General features: G+C 36.5%; 1 protein-coding gene across 12 annotated transcripts in view; it reads right to left on the reverse strand.

Annotated features, from left to right (window-relative positions):
• Window positions 1-16,239, reverse strand: part of CSRNP3 (cysteine and serine rich nuclear protein 3) — a 106,315-nt gene that overhangs the window by 52,504 nt on the left and 37,572 nt on the right. For 2 of the 12 annotated variants that reach the window (XM_075756778.1, XM_075756773.1), the window contains exon 2: window positions 7,555-7,645. The exons of 9 other annotated variants lie outside the window; for them this stretch is intronic. The gene's annotated coding sequence lies outside the window, so the exon portion shown is untranslated. The remainder of the gene's footprint in view (window positions 1-7,554; window positions 7,646-16,239) is intronic. One more of the 12 variants, XM_075756776.1, reaches the window with a different exon arrangement.

The raw sequence follows: 16,239 nt of genomic DNA on the forward strand, positions 1-16,239 counted from the left end.
GAGATCTTGGAAAAATACATTTGTATCTAATGTATTTATGCAGAAAATAAAGCGCATGGGTCCTCAAGTAACTGAATGGCAGAGTAAAGTAAATGCATGAGAATGCCAGAAATACCATACTGTGACAAGGTCTCTCAACATTCGCTAGGAATATAATTCTATCCATTAAAAAAAAGTAATAAAAAGCAATTCCCTTGCATCCAAATCCTCCAGCAAACTCAGAGGCAAAATTCACAAAGTGCAACGTGTGCTTAGCGAAAAATGGAAGACATGAAATGTATTACTGCTACACAAAATCAGAGAATTTGGTGAAAATATACCAATGATCTCCGACTACTATGGATGGGTGTGGGGAAAGCCAACCCTCAAAATACCAGACAAGCTAACAGCTGAGTCAAAACTAGCCTGAACCACAACTGGAGTGAAAATTCCTGCCTGTCCAAATATCCAATGTTTTGTTCAGTCTAAGCATACAAACAACGTGACTCTAGCTGGTGAAAGGAGCACCGGAACTCTCTATCGAACATCCACTCGTCAGCCAAAGCCAAATCTTCAGAAAACAAAGCCAAAAATTCAGAGGCTCGTGTATACATTAAATGTCAAATACAACGTAAGGGAATTTTTACTGGACAGCACGTAACCAATGAGGACTCTCAAGCCATAGCCTGATTGTGTACAAATCAACAGCAGGAATAAAAACTAGCAAATAGCATGCATTCTCATTAGAGAAATATTACAAAGAAACTGCCAAGCACTTAATTGCTACACAACCATTATTCTCACTATACAGTTGTTATTAATACTTTAATTATTGGTTATATTTCAAAACTTTTCTCTGGATTCTAAAATGGAGAACCTAACTGCTAGCATTGGACAGGCAGCAGAGACCTGAAATCAGTTTCCATAAACAGTTAAAACCCTGAAAGCCATTCTTAATGAGTAATTTTGTAAGACCTCCAACAGTTTAACTATTCTATGCCTAGCTTCTCCACATGAAAAAAATTCAAACAATATCTTATTGTTACTTATCCCATAATTGCGCTCTTAGTGATTAAAAGTAGAAGGTGTACTTCAAGACCACCAGTTAGAATCTGTCTCATTGAACAAGTCAAAATAATTAGAGGAAGAGAATCAAATCAGGAGTTATTTTGCACTATTGTTAATAACAAAGTAAAAAAAAAAAGGGAAGATTATAGTGACAAGTCTGAACATTTAAGTCTGATACGAACTTTACAATTCTATTCCCAAGTAATAGCAGTAAGTGGATTGGAAAGTACTGTTTCTTCTGGCACAAGGTGATAACCTGTCACTTGAATTTACCAAAAAATTTTCTTCGGATAGGAAAACTTTAAGCCATCCAGCATTATTTTAGTACACACAAAGCAGTTAAAAGCCATTTATTTCTCTTCTCAAAGATAATCCCTGCTAATTGCTCTAGTCATGGAAATACATTCTGTGGGAAAGGATAATGAAGACTACTTGTCAAATTGGTCATGTCATTATTTCGCTGCACAATCCAAACAGTATACCCTGACCCATTCCCAGCATGCTGAATATCAGCCTACAGAAAAGGACCCATGCATAAGCCATTCTGACCTTCTTGCTAGTTTCTTCTGACCTTTCTGACCTCATTAGACTGCTATAAAGAAAATAAAGGAGCTCTTGGGTACTCTTGATGGATTAGAAATAACAAGAATGTGTTTAAGACTTACTTAAGTACTGAACTGAACCACTGAATTATAACACTTTTCAAACAATCAAAATGATAATAGGGATGATGAAGAAGAAACAGAGGTAGGGAGAAATAGATTGTTAAAGTATTTGAAGTGTGAGTAACATGCTTTTTTGAAATTGTTCATCAGTATCCTTAACCATTTATTCTACTGTAATTTTAATATGGTTGGATTTTTAAGGCCCCATTTAGATACTAAAAAACAATGGTCCCAGCACAGTTATTCTCATTAAGCATGAATATAACTTAAGTACCTTGCTAAAAGAGTGCTCTAATCTCTCCTGGCCAGATTTATTTAATGAATTCTTCAAATTCCCAAAGGAAAGAAACTCTAGAGCCCTGAATACAAGTCTCTGAAGTCGCTGTGTCTCATTTCAAACACTACATCACATTATCAACAAAATCTGTATCTTCACAGACAAAAGGGCAGAAATATTATGAAAGTGCTTATTCTTTACATAACGCATATCCTCCCCAGTGGAATTACTTAGTATTTTTAAACTGGTTCCTAGTCCTGAAATGGACAAGTCATGCACTTTTATAGCTTAAATAATTAGTAGTACAAAATGTATAAATTAATTTTGCTCTCTAAATACTGGGTCTTGCCATCCCCAGTAATTAATTTTTTTTTTTTCAAGCTAATACAGGTATCTGACCAAAACTCTTAGAGGAAACCAGAGCCCCACAACTTACAATACAAGCCCCTAGTGTTACATGAGAAATTTTACAGCAGTTGTTTTCCAAGCTGGAACAGAGGATACATGCCTTTTTATTCTGTGTTCCTAACTTCTATGGAGAAAAATGCTATGAGGGAAATGATAGTCACATAAATTTTCCAAGTTACCACATATTATGATTTCTGGTTAAACACTCTTGTACTGAACCACTAGAAAACATTTAAGGAAGAGAAGTTTTTTTTTTTATATGCTTAACTACTCCTAAAAGAAGATACTAGTAGGCAGACCTGACCTCAGCCAAAGGGTTCAGGCTTTATTATGCTTTGAATTAAAATGCAGGCATCGTCACATAAAATTATGTCCTTTTAAAAATAAGACTATGCCATTTGTTCCTGAAATATCCTCTGTTCAGTTGTCCTGCAGTTTTATAGATCCTGGCATGGGAAAACTTGCATTTGTGATAGTGGGGATCATCCCCTTCAGAAATTTGTAGCTGTTGGTAAATCTCTGCATGTCTTACACCTCTCCTGTTCTGAGTACACATGCTAGCACCAAGCCAGCATCACTGAAGAGGATGTGTATACTGCATTTGTGCAGTAACTCTCACCGGGGTTTATCCCCACCAGCTAAAATATCTTAAAGCAGCCACTGGATCCAGATACTATGATAAAGCACATAGAGCTAAGTTAGACGACACAGTGGTTGAAAAACTTAATCAGGTTTCTACTACAGATTTCACAGTTGCTATATCTGGACAGCTGGTCCAGCACAATTAGATTAGTGATTTATGCTGCCTCTCCGCTCCCTTGTCATTTAAAACAGTGGATTGAGAGTTGAATATGTGCATTTGTTCATCCCCATCACCATTCAGACCTTGTAAATGCAGAGTCATTTCAAGACTTGTAGATGGTTTGAGTTTTGTTTTGGGGTTTGTTTGTAATATTTTGGTTTTGCAGGGTTTTTTTGAGGTTTTTTCCCCTTTGGTGTTAGCAAGAGAGTGTAGAGATAAATGGTGGACAGGCACCTTGTGTTTGGACATGGAAAGAAAAAATAAATTAAAAAAAATCAAAAGCAGAACTTACCAGGTAGCAATTACTCCCTCTTATGTATGGTAGAGAAAAAACCCATTTCATCAAAATTGTATTTGTTATCTTACAAGTATACACAAGTTTCTGTCATTTGTCTGTCCTATAACTGAAAGAGAACTTTAAATCAAGATACAGAGAAGGGAAACCACTCCAGAAATGGAAAAATAACTTTGCTTGATGCATCAAACTGTATACCTTAGTACACTTGCTCTTTTGAGGCTTTTGACTGCCAACAATTCTGAGGAGGGCTTATCCACAGGGAGAAATTAAGTGGTGATACTGTATGGGAAGTGGGGGGGACGGTGTAGAGGGGGTATCCACAAAGTGTGGAAAAGATAGGTTACTTACTGCCTGAGGAAGATGGCACAGAAGCGACAAGACACTTGAACTGACAGACTGTGTGTAGTCTGTCATGAAAAAACTGCAGAATAAGCACATCTACAGCTACTTTAAACTTAACCGGTTAACACAAAAGCTTTTGCAAAAAACTTTTCATTGTAATTCTGTGTAGATCTCACCGACCTGAGGTTAAATTATTAATTTTCCCAGCTTGTCCTTGTTTTGGAATTTCCTTATTCCTGTGAATTTGCTACAGCAGTTAACTTGCTATTTAAAAAGCACAGAGAACAAAATTCCCCTTCACAAAAGGAAAGGCAAGGAGAAAAAGTTTCCAAAAAATACGTAACTTCTGTTATCATATTATTTATTTATGCTATTATCTCATGTATTAGATAGTTACTTATGTTATTTACTAAAAGAATGGAAAAGGAAACCTCTTTCAACTGATGTCTTACATAGTCCAGAAACCTAATTCCGAGTACCAGAGGGAAAAGTGGAGAGGGGGTGGGAACTCACATGCTTCCTCCATGCCTCAAATCAGAACAATATGACAAAAGCTTGGCTTCACACTGCAGGATTACGATAACAGATATAACCAGGAATTAGTAGTAAGCAGTAACTGTCTTCCAGTATCTGATGACGACTCAGACTTTTAGGTAAAATTCTATCAACAAGTTTTGCAAGTTCGGTAACTTTTAGGCATCTAAGAAATTAATTCCAGAAATCTGACGCATGTTTTCATGCTTACTGAAATAAATGAAGCATTTTGCTGATTAAAAAGGCAATTTTTAAACAAGTCTAAGATTCTTATCAAATTACATGGTAAGCCAAGAATCACATGCTGTCCTCTCATATGCATTATTGTGAGAATTAGAAAAACAGAAGGGAGAAAGCTGTCATCTAAATGTTTATACGTGGTGATGAATTGAGAACAGAAACTCCTACACCCAGCGGCTGTATGTTACTAGCAGGCAGGAAGACTGGGAGTCCAGACTGCTAGAGGAATTGGGGGCTCCTCTGTGGGCGCTGCTTAAGGTCCTTTATCCACAGATTTGGCAGTGAGTGAAAGGCTCTCCTGGATATTACCTGGACAAAAGCAGGTAACAATATTCCTTGTTTGTAGATGTTCTGCAAGTAACTCCAAAAGTTCAACTCACTGGCTCTGCAATGCAGATTTTCCACATAAAATGGTAACATAGGGCCTACCTATCACATGCAACTGCATTTCACAAACAACTCCACTGTCTGCATTTCGTCTAGGTTGCTCTGCAGGATTATTTTATTATTTTTTTTCAAATTTCAATTTTCAACAAAACAATAAATGCTAAACTATGATAAGCAAGATCAGGGCAAGTACTATCTAGTAAACTGAGGTTATGTTAGACACTGGTTCCTTTCTAGTACCTTTGAGCTCTAAAATATTACTCTTACCAAACTGAAAAATGTGACACAATGTTATTTTGCAGAAATTTGATACAAGTACACAACTTTCTTCTTGTGAACTTGCCAAGCCTTCATTCTATTAAAAATGAGGCTTAGATCCCTAATCATGTACTTTTAAGAAATTCTATTTTTTATTTTATATAAAATATTAAGGATTTGAATTAAAATTAATATAAAATTATGTTACAGGTTTTTTGACAGAACACAACATAGTGCACTGGTTTTGGTGATTGCCAGTGTTATGCTCTGGAGGAACAATACAAAGGATTCTATATGTTTGCATATCTATTAATTGCCAAACCTTTTTACAGATTTGTTATTGCTAGTGAGCCCTAGCCAAGCCTCCTCTGATCTCTAAAACCCATTAAGAGTTAAATGAAGGCAAGGGGTGGGGAAAAAAGCCACCAGAACCCTGAAAAGAGTGTTACACATACAGCATTATCATTTCGATACTAAGCCTCCTTTTCAAAAGTTTTTCTTCAGTACCGACTGTATGATTAAGACTTATGTTGCAATATTTATTTATATACCATAATTCAACACATAATTCACAAACACAACACTTCTGAATATTTTCTCAGAATTTTGCATATAGGTATCCTATCTGTCTAGAGAAGGGCACAAATTAACAGTGAGCTATTCAGGTTGCCTTACTGTAAATTACTTGGTCCTTAAATTCCCCACCCACCGCCCCCCCCCATGCAGCTACTAAAGGAATATTGGTCTATTACCTTTCTAAATCACATTTTTAATTGCACTCAGCAGTGGAACAATGGTAACACCAACGACCATTTGGAAAGTTTTCCTGCAGCATTTACCAATTTAACTTACTGGAACACCTGTTAAGTCAGCAGTACTGTTTTCTGGGGTGGGTTTTTGTTTGGGTTTGGGGTGTTGGTTTTTTTTCATTATAGTTCCACCTTACTGTGTGCTAAGCAAACAAATAAGAATATACTTCACATCACTTAAGTACAGCAAAAGAAAAATATTTCAGTATTGAAAGTGTTATTCTTTCTTAAATTAATATTATGCAAAAATTCTAATGAATTCATCTTCACTTATGCACTAAAGATGAGGAAAGTTGGGCCAAGGGAGCCTTATTAAACAGCGTGCATCCTCCTCTTCACTGTAGAAACTCATCAGATAATCAAAATCAGACAGAAGATAATATAAGGCTTAAACTACTGAAAGAATCAACTGCCAACTGTCTTCAGTAATATGTGATAAGAATAATCCAGGTAAGGTAAAAAGAAATTATATAAAAAGTTCATTTGAGTCAGGCTAGAGACACATTCAACAAGGTAAACAGGAAAAGGAGATCAGTAAATCTGTGGTCAGGGACTATTGGCCCTACGTGTGCACGTCCACATGATGCTGTACATAAGCAGCATACTACTACATTATAGACCCACAGTCATTCATGAAAAGCCAGGTTTAATGTCTGCATTCATATTAGGGTTAACCCATAATCCAAACAAACCCCTCAGGACAAGAGTTAACTACACTCAATGCTTTCCAATTTTTTCTTCTTCATCAGTTCATGTAGCATTTAAAAATAACATTCTAATAACAAACACCTAAAGGATAACAATTATACACATTTTCCAGTATCTGAGCAAAGCTTACAAATTATGAACACGTTATCCAAGAGAAGATGCTATCATAATTTTCTTGCTATTTATCAAGCATTTTAAATTACTTTGTGATGTTATTAAAATATTATACTGATTACACACAGTTCTCTGAACACATTTACTACTTGAGATGTGTTGGCTAGCTCTTTGTGGCTGAATAAATCATATCCATTACTTCTAGTCTTTGGAAAAAATAAATCACATCATGATGTAACAAATTAAAATACAAGCTTTGAAAGCACCTCTTCAGATAACTTTGTGTTTCCTTTTCCAAAATATTAAACAGCTTGTACTTTCGCTAGCAAGTGAAGAAAGATGCAAATATGCAATAATTAATTCATTTACAAACACAGGCAACCAGTTAAGAACATTTTTCCTGTATAAATCTAATTACATTGGAAGCTGCTCATGTATACAAATCCAATAGCTTTTAGCATCAGTTTTAAGCATTTTTAAACATTAAGTTGCAGCTGGAAATTGGAATTTTTTACTAATGTTTTTCCAAAATTGCTAATAAAAATCTCTGCAGAGATATAAAATATAACATCAGGTTTCGTACCATCAAATGGTACAAAATTGAAATTGGGCCTGTATGGTTTTATAGATATATGCACGTGAATAACTGCTACTGTACTACTGACCTTGTGATCTCAAAGAACGCCAGTTTCTCTCAGGAGATTTTTAGACCTCTGAAATCATGTTTTCAGTCTGTAGACATTTCCTTAATCTGTCCTTAAAAAAATGAAATTCATGTCTCATTACTGTTAAAATGGTACCAACAAACTTTTAGAATTTCTATCAAAGTATTAACGATGCCTTATGCACACTCACAGAATAAACAGAAAATTCAGTTTGTTTGCAATGAAACCAATCAGGGGAAAAAAAAGCCAGAACAGCATGTGAGTCACATGTACGAGTAAGCCACAGAAGTTATTTTACCAAAATATTTAATTATTGCAAACAATTATTGACTAACTTATAAAATATTTTATGTTTCGGAAGAGCAGACCTGACTTTTTAATATAGATGATCATACAAGTTTTGAGCACATAGCCAGTATCCACATTTGGTTTCTGATACACAAGCTACTTCTGCTCTGACACATCAGGGAGTCTGAAAACCTCCCCGTATTTCACTGAACAGAACAAAATTCAGTAACAGCAAGGACAATTAAACATTAATCCTGCTTATCAAGGCAGGTGACAGACTTGCCATCTGTTTGAAGTCCTTAAAGGAAGGTCTGAATACTTTCTAATAGACATTTTTGGATATAATTTTTGAAAGAGAAAAAAAATGTCCCATACTGCACACTTGTGGACATGGCTGTGCTAAAGGGAGAAGGGACTAATGGCACAAGCCAGTGACAGTTCTGGCTTTGCCATTACAGTTGCCTGTTTGGGTCACTTCCCATTCTGGCTCCTTACACTTGTGATCCTGCTTTAAAATAACATCAGAATCTTTTCTTGGTTCAGTATTTCAGCTTAACTTGCAGAGGATCAGAAAGGAATATTAATTTCAACATTTCTGAATGTAGAAGCTGGTTTCTACAGTTTGATCATTTTTCACGTTCTTCTGTGGCTGAAGATTGAGCACAGCTGGAGACAGGCTTATGGACAGAAGCAGTAGAGACACACTTCAAGTGTGCCTAGAAGGTATTTTGTGCTCACAACTAGTTCAGAATGACACAATTATGAAGAAGCTTTGGTACAGACTTCAGTTACATCTCTGGCGGTTTTCATATCCTCCTTCAGCACAGGCCATGACTCTCTGGGCATACAACTCCTACGCACTCTTTGCTATGATCTCAAGCATCAGTGGTGCAAAGCTTGCTACTGCGCCATTCTCTACTTAAGGCACGTTTAAGATTTTTTTATGATCAAAATAATTTGGAAAACCAAAAATTTTTATCATGATACAGGAAGTTTAGGTCATAATTAAAGTGTGCACCATAAAGGCAAACTAGATCAACTCCCAAAAGCGTTTAGTGTTGGCTGTTTCACGCAAGTTATTAATATTTCTTGCCAATACTACTGCTGCTATTTGCACGCATCGCAGTGTGGGCAGATGGACACAGTGCATACAACTCAAGCTTTCTGGAACAAGAAAGCAGGTAAACAAAAAATGTTGTATTTTTTTGAGGTATGCAAACAAATGAGTTGGTAGGTAATCTAATGACACATGACTGAAGTGACAGAGTGTAGCAAGCCACACAATATAGATCAAACCAAGCAGGTTGTACAACTACAGAGCAATAACAGGGCTACAAAAGATGCATGGGCAGAGCACAGAAAGTGGGAAATACAGGAGAAATCAGGAGGTGGTTCCATTATCAGCTGCAGGATGCATATGATCTTGTACATGTGAATAGTGAGAAAGGACTGCAAATAGGGGTAGATATAGATTTGTATAGTCCCACCAAATGTCATGATAGACTCCGATAGCTATAAGAGAGTTTCCAGTAATTAGCAGTGGTCCATAAAGTAATGGGGGAAAATATATTTGGTTCCAAACAAGTCTGTATTTTAGCTTTTCTCTGTCCTTACTTTCTGTGAAACTAAAGATTCCTTCACACTACAATGTACAATAAACAATTAAAAGTAGAAGAGGGTTTTTATCTAAATATGAAAGCCACCCAAATAAGAAAAAACTTTAAATGTAAAACCTTTCTCCGAGAACCTGTTTCAACAAAATTTTCTGAAAATCCAGGCCTGGCTCACCTGCAAGCCAAAGTTCTAGACAAATTACAACATTTAATTACTTCATTAGGCACGTGCTCTAGCCCAACCCTTACCCTTCTGTGTTAATCTCATTTTGAGAAATGTGTATTTAAAATGCCAACTCAAGCTTTATTTCCAGTGTCATGCATTGTCCTCTCTTCTGGCTGCTCTTTTCTCTAACAATGTCTGCAGTATATTCTTGTTTAAGAAAATTCTCACTTCCTTAAAGGCAACAAGCAGCTGAATTTACTAAAGCCAGAAGCATTTTTGATGCTTACTCGAAGTCCAACAGTTCAAGTAACTTTAAAAGTCAGTAGGCTACAGTATGAATAATGTTAGTCAAATAGATAGATTAACAAGAATGACCCTTTCTACTGCAAGCCATTATAGACCATACACTGGTATGTAACTAATGTTATTATAATGCTCACTATAATTAATTAAATTGTGCTACCTTCTTCCCAAGAACATACAATTAAGACATGACAGCAAAGGTAACAATTTCTACTAATTTTAAATAGTAGTGTAACAATGAAATTGTATCTCTGCTCCAAGATTTTTGTGTCCATTCCACACTAATCACTCAAAACTAAGAATACTACTTGAGTAAAACAATGTGTAAAAGACAGAAACACAGTAGTAGAAATCAATAGGTGTGCTTCATTAAAAAAAAAAAAATCACAGAAACTTTATCACTTTTTGGTAAAATGTAGGTCACATACAGTTTCCATAGTAACCACTGCTGAACTATAGCTCTACAGATGACCACTGCCTACGGCTGCTTTTTTTGCTAGCAGGTAATGTACAAATACAGCCATGCCTCAGTTAAAATAAGAAAGAGCTAAAGAAGTGCTTGAAATTGCCATTAGTTTACTTCCAAACATAACCCCTGCTTTAACTTTAATTTTCAAAAGTATACCCTACCTTCTGTAGGTAAACTACTCGGCTAACCAGTTAGAAAAAAAAGAACTAATTTTCAGTACTAAAACTCTACTCTTTGCATCTCAAGCCTGGAGTCTCCAAAATGGAGACAAAAAACTTTACAAGAAGTTGCAAATAAGAAAAATATATATACAGAGCAACCCGCTAAACATCAGTAATACAGAAGTTCAGCAAGCACATTAGGTAAAGCTGTCTTCGATAAGCACACAGCAAGTTCTGTGAAGGTGTATTCAGTACATTCATTGCAAGTGGGAGTTAATGGGTTGGCATATTATTATTTTGCACACCAGCACACAGTGAAACCCAGTCATGTAACCAGGCTGGAGCCACAGATAATAACAGTCAAAGCCTCACTTGGGAGGAAGCAGTATAGTCTTCAGTCAGTCTGATGGTGAAAATCCCTTTCTCAGCACTATTACTCTGGGGCATACGTAGCTGATGATGAATTCATTAAAACACAAAAGACTCCATGTTACAAAAAACTCTAATTGGCTTTGATAGTGAACTGGGAAATAACAGGACGAGTCAATGTCCTTGACAAGTGCTAACTGGTTTTCCCCGTTAGAACAGAGTCATTTCACTATTATGCGAGTTCAGACTAAACCAGCTACTTGTCTATTTACAGTCTATTATGAAAACTCTGAAATACATGCTTTGAGTTCTGGATGCTACCCACACACCTTAATGATATTAGTGCTACAAATACACTGCGATAGGATAGCATCAGTATTCACATACACAGTCAAAACACCAGAAATGCTACATATTTAGAGAAGATTGATTATCAATAGTGTGGAATAACAACAAGGAAAAATCATATGCCTCCACTTGCTTTATACTCTTGCAAGCTCAAAACCACTGATGAACACAAGACACCACAGCAAGATTTCTGGGAAGCCAGACAAGCTGTCATAGAACAGAGAAAATTTGAGAAAGCTGCCTGGTTTCCATCACAGCTTTAGCAAAAATCAAACAATCCATCTAACTGTTTTTACTTAAGTGAATTGGCAAATTCCAGAGAAATAGTAGTTCATATATATTCTCCTAACTGCAGTTGCTGGAAATGTCATTACAGTATTTTGGGGGGGATTGATACTTGGTTTATCTATATTTCTGTAAGGATCAGGATCTTCAATACACTTCATGCTTAGTGCACACCAGTGGACTGCCATGAGCACCAGGACATCTCAGCGAAGAGCAAGACTATAATACATGTGGGAGATGAAGCCAGTCTACAAAGGAAGAAGAAAGCAAGAAACCAATATAGCCTCCAGAAGGCAGAATACTTTTCTTTTTCCCTGATGTTTCATAGTTCTTTATTTTTTGGCTCACAGGTCAGTAATTTCCATGGATCCATTCCACTCTACAAATCTCCATTTACTCTATGGGTTTGCTGTCTAAGACTGTAAAGGATCTGAGAAAGTCTGCCCATATTTTCTGTATGCAGGTATAGGCCTTCATCTTAAGCAGGTCCAAGTCTAGGCCTAATACAGCCAAAAAGCCCTACTGCAATACAAATGACATAATAAAAATCAGAATATAAAACTCTTGATCACTGAAGGCTGATAATACTGAAAACACAAAGAAGATATAGTTGCATCTTGTGAGCATTAGAACAGAGTTTCATCATGAAGCACCAAGAAAAGATAAAACTCCTAAGTTCATCTGCTTGTTAATTCTGCTTTGCAAGCACAACTGCTAGTCTATTAAAAAACAAACAAAAACCCAGCCAAACAAAACCAAACCAAACAAAAACCCCCACAGAAAGCTGTTCCCATCTCACTGCTAGAGACTTAAGATCTTTTACAGCATAGTCACGTAACTGATTTGGAAGCTCTATCAACTGATGGGGGAAAAATCCCCTTTGAGCAGGAACAAGCCACTGGATGGAAGGAACCTCTAAAAGAAGATCCACTACCAGTAGAAACTGTGCCTCTATGATGCCGTCGTGGTGTAGCAATAGGCACGACTGAGGGAAGTTAACATCAATTACTTGTGTGAGCAAAGACCAGCAGAGCAGCGTTCAGCAAGGAGAAAACGCTACCCAATGGCTCATGTACTGAGGGTGGTACATAATGAAATTAGTTATAAAGTTTACAGTAATGGACAATAAGACAATTTAATTTGTTAAAAGCACTAATTTTAACTTGGCTTTAAATTTCAAAACATCTTTAAAGTTATCTCCAAAGACTGGTAGTAAATGCTGTAAGTCAGTATAAAATGCAGAATGTCTACTAAACATATGGAACAAAACATGGCGCTAGATAAGAAGACAGGATATTGTAAGAGTCTTTCATTTGCTTTGTAAGAGCCCAGAAAGCAAATTCAAAGACTGTTGAAGGGCCACTGGGATTCTCACTAGGAATAAAAGCTAGTGTTAGGATAGAGCAGTCTTGAGAAAGCAAGCATGAAGAAATTTTTTTCAGACAAAAAAATGATTAGAAGTTATAAACTGGTAACAGAAGAATCCATTTCTCCCTCCTTCATGATTTGATTCATGAATGATTTCTCTACACAGGCTAATGTAACAGTATCGGGCACCCACAGCTTTCATTGGTATCTGAACGTCATAATGATTCTTCACGTCTGAAAAGTAGGACAGCTGCTTTCAGTACCCGAGACATCTAAGGTTTTTACCCTTAGAAACACATTTTCAAATTCTTGTATTATTTACCAAAGACCATGGAGCAAGTCTTCACTAAAATAAAGCCCATCTACATCCCCGCCTTATGGTTTCTCCAGAAAAGGACATTAGGTAAGTCTAATTCAAATCTAAGCTAGAAGTTAGCTGAAAAAAAAAACTTATGAAAGTATTTTAAAGGCTGTAGGCTTAGACACATTCCTCTTTCTTAAGAAAGTCATGGTCATGATGAGTTTGTGTTTCCAAAATTGCATGTACACATCACAGGTGAGAAAAAAGAATCTTTACATTCTATAAATTAGACTGTAAAGTTATTAAAATTATTCTGCATGTTGTAATAGCATCTGGAGACATCAACTGCTATAAAAAGTCTAAAACTAGCAGCTAAGACTTGATCTGGTATACTACTCCAACTGTGAATCTAATTTTTATTGTGCATCACAAATCAAGGACAAAATCCAACCACCATGTTTAATATTTAGCAAATCTCACAGACAAAAGCTGATCAGCAAATACATCGTGTTAGCATCATTCTGAACTAGGGATCTCAACTCTGCCTGCAAAAGATGGCTCCAGACCCACCCATAGTACATACTCCCAAAATATGGACCAGAATTTATACATACATTCTTAGTGGAAGGTGCTTTTCTCTAACAAACACAGAACAGATCCAGAAGTGCTACAGAATCCCAATCAACTATCCCAGTAATTTTCTAACGTGTTTTTGAAATATGTTCTGCACACAATGTAGTGAAAGAAGATGAGTCACTTTCACTGACTAAGAATTTGCGAACTGCTGGAGCATTAAATTCCTTTGATCTTGATAAGCTGGCTCATTCTCATTCTGTTCATTAGCCCTCCCTTTTTTTCCCAGTTATGAGCCAGCCAATCTGTAGCCCTTTCTGCAAACTGACATATTTACCAAGTAACATCTGTTACCACCACTTTCTTGCTCTTACTGATAAACACCCTGTTGCTTGTCAAGCTTCTCTTGTCTCAGGGAATGTCCTTCTCTCTTTTCCTTCATACATGACATAGTCAACAAGCCATCTTCCCACCCTGATCAGCTCTTTGTAAACTCGTCTCTGTATTTCCCCATTGACCACTAATTGTTCACTTGTGCATTCTGACTCCTCTCTCTGTTCTCTTATAATCCAGCAAGTCATGTTCTTATTACCTCTTTTTTTTTTGACTCGCACCTGATGAAATTCCATCATTAATTCCAAAGTACCATTTTGCTGATGACTTGCAAGGCTTGCAAAAATTGCCAAAGAATCTCAGAAAACAACCTAGTGTGTTGCTTTGAGCCATGTCTTGATAAGTACATTTCTTTAAGGGTTAATATAGGAATGTGAATATCTATACAATTTGAAAAATAATATAATCTTAAATTCTAAGTATAAATTATTATTAATTTTCCAGAAAGTTATTTGGCAACTGTAATAGGCCTATTTTCCCATCTGTTCTATCTGAAAAATTAGTGTTTGTGGAGTCTGCCACAAACAGGTATCCACTTTTAGGCAGCAATTCAATTACAATACTGATTAGCAAAAAGCACTTGATGTTTTCACTCTAGTCCTTTGATGGAAAAATACTGTACAGTCCCCCCAAAAAATCTTTTAGCACTTTATTCTTTACCAATCAAAAATCACGGTTGTCATAGAAACTGTAAAACTGAAGTCAGTCATGACATAACAACAGGATAATGGAAAATGTGTGTTGGCTCAGGTTTTCATGCTGGAAATGCTTCAGTGAATTTAACTAGGGAGTCAAGCAGTTCTCCAAATCTAACAAAGAATCTTATAACAAAAGGTATGATAATTGTTTTTAATAATCCAGTCAGAGTCTGGACAGTAATTGTATTTATTACTCCTGCTCTACACATTGGCTACATTAACAGCAGAGTCTTACCAGAACAGTCAGTACAAGCCTCGCTTAAGGGGACTGAATTTCTTAATTACACATCTGAAATACCCTGGAGGGACTTTTGGTCAGCGTTCTCAGCATTCCTGAGATCCTATTTTTGGCTTTTTAAGCTGAGGCAAATCACTTTTAAAATCTATATTGCCATTAGTTTCTGTCTCTTACATATGCTGTTCAGAGAAAGAATTATGATCTGCAGGCCAACCCAAGGTGGTCCAGCTCAATGCCAAACATTATTTCAGGTTCTTTCCCTACAACATGAAACTCAGTAAAATAAAACTCTGCTCTGGACTAACAAAGTTCTAAGAGCCTTCCACTCTCCATCTCCCAAAGCCAAATCACAGACCGACTCCACACACCAGAGTTCTTCCTGCCTTTTAATGGAACCACTTGACACTTCATAATTACTGACAGCACTGGCTTACTGCAATCATTTGCCCTTTAAGCAGAGACCATCCTGCTGAAAAGAAAATAATCATAATATACAGGAATATTGTTGGGCTGGCCTTACTGTGGCTAAGCAAACAGTGGCTTAACCATGAATAATAAGAAAAGCAGCAATGTGAATGTTGAAGTAGTCAGATCTTTAAAAAAAAAAAAAACAACCCACCCAAAACAAACCTCTCAGAAGCCTTCAATTGAGTTTTATGGAGAAATTTAAGGGACTTTTTTTGTTTTCAGCTAGTTTCCTTAAGACATATTTCCACTCCGTAGCTTTAACTTATTCTTTCAAATAATTAGGTACACATATTTTGAACAGGGAGCAAACAAGTACTGGTGTTCCCTATGCTTTCCTAGAATTATCTTAAGTATAAAACTTTTATTATGATTCCATCTAGCAGCTTCCAGACCTGTTAAACAATGTCACTGACACTCTCCATCACCTTGCTTAAGAATTATATTTAGTGGCAGGGGTGTGCATAGGTAGTCTGTAAGGTGTTTCAGTAATCCACAGAAGGTTAACTGACATGAATTAGAGAAACTTTCCACTTGCACCCGAGGCAAAGTTTGGGCCAGCACAAATTCACCTGTCAATTTTCTAAACTCATGGTTAGGAAAGAAGTTCTGATTTAAAAGTGAAATCCTGATTCTAGTAAAACAAC

Source organism: Balearica regulorum, chromosome 6 (assembly GCF_011004875.1).
Source record: "Balearica regulorum gibbericeps isolate bBalReg1 chromosome 6, bBalReg1.pri, whole genome shotgun sequence".
Classification (NCBI taxonomy): domain Eukaryota; kingdom Metazoa; phylum Chordata; class Aves; order Gruiformes; family Gruidae; genus Balearica; species Balearica regulorum.